Consider the following 3,922-nt stretch of genomic DNA (forward strand, 5'->3'; position numbering starts at 1 on the left):
TTTCTCTAACTTTGAAACTGTGGTGACATTTAAGTTTTCTTCCTCATTCTCTGCATCAATTTCTGGTTGTTGCTCTTTATCCTGTATTTCTGCCTTCAAAAATAGGAAGAAAAGAAAGGAGACATCCTTGGGGACAAGGTTGCAATGCTTTTTATGGATTGGACAAGAAATGGATGAAGGGCATGTGAAAGAGGTTCTATTTGAAAATCTACTGAACCTCTTTGTAACTTTGGCTTTCTCCACAGGCAGCTGTGTAAAATCTGTACGGTGACAAAAATCATGGTCTCCGATACGAAAACAATGAGCTTGAATTGACATTTCAAATTGCTTGTACTCATCTTCAAGAATGTCCTTAAGCTTCAACAAAACATCTGAAAGAGAAAACCTTGGATTGAATATCTCCACTGCATCAACGTATATCTTCATATCATGACCATCTTGCAAAATAGCATTCAAGAGTTTCTCACTTGGGCTTTCTTCAACAAGTTCATGTCGACCCGCAACACTTTTACTCATTGAGATATGTGAGAAAAATGCTTGAATAATTCTGATGAGCCCGAACGAAGCGAAAATGAAAGGTCCAAAAAAATTGGAATGCCTCTATCGCTTGGTGCGGGCTTTGGCAATTCCAAGGTCCCAAAATAAATATTGAGTTTTGCAAAATAGGGCTAGGAAGATAATACGGTGCACCGCTTGATTTGACGCAAATAAGTGGTCCAAAACTGGGGAAAAAAATTGAAATAGAGTTTTGAAAAATATATGTAGCGTGATTAAAACACCTTAAATAGTGACCGTTTATGCCACGTGGCAATAATGATTACATGACACGTGTACCCAACGGTTCTTTGTACGACATATCCGAGGTATAAAAAGTTAATTTTGTCGAAAATATTCATATTTTTCTCCGACACTGTATCAAGCGAAAACAGGCTACCTTATTTCCCCAAACCTACTTTTTCATTTCTTTCCCATATGAAGCGATTGCACATTTCCAAGACATTCGGAATCCTTTAATCGCTTCGTTCCGTCCTTTTCTTGATTGCCCGAATCAAGCGATTACGCTCATCCGAGATTTTTGGATTTGCCTCATCGCTTCGTTCGGGACTTCTACTTTTTTATTTCCTGAATCAAGCGATAATCACTTTCCATTCTCTTTGGATTCGCTCTATCGCTTCGTTTGGGCCACCTTATTTTTTTGTCCTATTATACAAATCTCTTCATCTGGTCTCTTTTTTTAAGCTTCAATGGCAAGGACAAAACAGACTGCAAGGAAAGTCTACCCACCTTTGGAGACTGAAAAAGCTGAGGACAAACCAGGACCTTCCAAACAAGAAAAGCCTCTTCCAAAGCCTCGTGCGAGGGCGACAGCAAGAAAGAGATTGAATTATCAGGTGAAGTCCTTAAGAGAGATAAGAGCAGCTCAGAAATCTACTAGTCTTCTCATCCCTCGACTGCCATTTACTCGGGTTGTCAGGGACATATCAGAAAGGTTAGTTGGCAAAATGAGAAACACAAATCTTCAGAAAGTGCGATGGGAGACCCAGGCCCTCATGTGTCTTCAAGAGGCTGCGGAAGATTTTTTAATCGACTTTATGAATGATGGCTACATTGCTGCTGCGTTTGCTCATAGGATCACTCTTATGAGCAAAGATTTTGTGCTTGTGTCCAGACTTAGATATAAGTTTGACAAAGCTTTGGAGCCTATTCCAAGTCAAGATATGAGAGCTTTTGAAATTCTTAATATCCCTCCAGCAAGGCAACCTAAGCAATCAGTTGTTATTGAAGATATTTCTCATTCTTATGATACAAGAAAAGCTCAGGATATCAAAGAAGAAGTTGAAAAAGAGAGAGAGCAGGAGAAGATTTCAGAGGATGCCATTCTTTCTCAGCAAGCTGAAATTCTCCATGCATCCAATTCAGAGCTTTATCAGAATGTGACAGGTCAAATGATAGTTGATGTGTCCATGCATGGAGAGGATGAGGTTTATTGTGACATTGCCCCTGAGGACACAAGTATGCTTGTGAATCACAATATTGAGATATCTGACACAGTCCTCTTCATCTGTCTGAGGTTTGTGTGGATTTGCTTTTGTTTTCTTGATGAATTTCTCAGACTCCATATTTTGTTGACATGTTTTGTTTGTCTCCAGATGTCTTATGAGGGATCTTCATGAATCAATGGCTGTGCAAGTGACCATTCTTGATCCCCTTGTTACACAGTGCCTTTTCAATAGGCAAGGGGATCTTGCAAGTTTTCTCAAAAACTTTGATATGCTTACCTGCAATTACATTGTATACCCTTATGTTGAAGTGTAAGACTCATACTCAATTATCTTTTGCCTATAGTAGACATGACAGTATTCATAACTAATTTCAGTATTCATATTATCACAGAGGCCATTGGAGTCTTATTATCTTCAATCTATTGGATAGAGATGTGATCTTTATGAACTCTTTGGCATCCATTCATGGGAGAAGTAAAATGTAAGAATCAACTTTTCCATGGTTTATGTTCCAGAACAATTTCTTGCATGATTTCAATTATTTGGTTGACCCTCAATATTTTATGCTTGCAGTGCTGCCAAACTTATCTTGAGTTTTCTAGGTTCTACCTATGTAGACTACAAACTTGAAGATTTTAAGTACTTCAATCAGGAAGTTCCCTTGCAGAAAGACTCAACATCTTGTGGATGGATGGTACTTGCTAATGCTTGGAGATATCTTGAGTCAAGATTTAGAATGACAACACTTACTGTAAGTTCATGAATGAAAACCATTGATTGATTTAGTGAATACATTTAGTGACCTATTTTCTTACTTTCTTATTTTCTTTTGTCTTAGTTGCATGAGTATCCAGATTCTTGGGTAAGTTGGGTAAGGGAGAAGGCAGTGTCCATGGTTTTGAGCAGATCCATCAATCCATATGATCCTGATTCTCCCTTTCCACCTAATAAAGGAGCCAAGGATACAACTTCAAAGAAAAGGAAAAGGGAGAAGAAGGAAAGCAAAGACAAGGATGACTCATTCAAAAAGGAAAAGACCTCTGCCAAAGAGAAGAAGAAGAGAAAGAAGAGCCCTACTAAGAGCAGATCTTCCAAGGGGAAAAAGAGCCATTCTAAAGAGAAGAGCCATTCTAAAGGAAAGATCCCTCAGGCTACAGAGAAGATCCCTACCCCTCCTGCTAAAGAGAAGAGCCCTAGCCCTCTTGCTAAAGAGAAGACCCCTAGCCCTCCTGCCAAAGAGATGAGCTCTTCACCAGCTCAAGGGAAGACTCCTATCAAAGAGAAAATCCCTAGTCCTCCTGCCAAAGAGAAGAGCTCTTCTCCAGCTCAAGAGAAGACACCTATCAAAGAGAAGAGCTCTTCTCCAGCTCAAGAGAAGACCCCTGTCAAAGAGAGGAGTGCTACTAAAGGTCTTCCTTTTCACTCACCAGTGAAATTTAAAATTCAGAAGCGTCGTTTATCCAACAAAGGTAGTAAGAGGGCAAATGTTGGCTCTCCATTAAATTTCTTGTTCATGTTCCCCAAGAAGACTGCCAAGTCTCCAAGGCCAACCTCCAAAGAACCTTCTCCAAAACCAGACCCCACTGCCAAATCTCCCTCGCCAACACGTGAAGGTCTCAGAGAGGAGCCCAACTTACCACCATTAGAGGAATTCACTCTAAAGTCTTCCTCTCCAACACCTCAAGTGCTGAAAACTCCAGAACTTGAACCTCAATCAGCAAAATTTGATCGAAGCAAACAGAAGAGAGAAAGATTCTCTAAAGATGCAGGGTCATCTCATGCCAAAAGGAAAGTTGATTTTGTAGAGTGATTCCACATATTGGATTTTGTTTTGTTCATTTTGTCCATATGAACACACCCTTTTTGGGACAATATTCTGTACTTAAATTCAGTATCAATAATTTGATATTCAACTGTTA

At 39.5% G+C, this 3,922-nt stretch overlaps 1 long non-coding RNA gene across 1 annotated transcript; it reads left to right on the plus strand.

Moving 5' to 3' along the window:
* Positions 1–2,174: 2,174 nt before the first annotated feature.
* LOC147631358 (uncharacterized) lies at positions 2,175–2,874 on the plus strand. The gene is made up of 3 exons (XR_015267472.1): positions 2,175–2,312; positions 2,395–2,484; positions 2,577–2,874. It is a non-coding gene; the product is annotated as an uncharacterized LOC147631358 (long non-coding RNA).
* Positions 2,875–3,922: the final 1,048 nt, after the last annotated feature.

This window comes from Cibotium barometz, chromosome 15 (genome assembly GCF_041138505.1).
Source record: "Cibotium barometz isolate CiBa-2024 chromosome 15, ASM4113850v1, whole genome shotgun sequence".
Taxonomy (NCBI): Eukaryota; Viridiplantae; Streptophyta; class Polypodiopsida; order Cyatheales; family Cibotiaceae; genus Cibotium; species Cibotium barometz.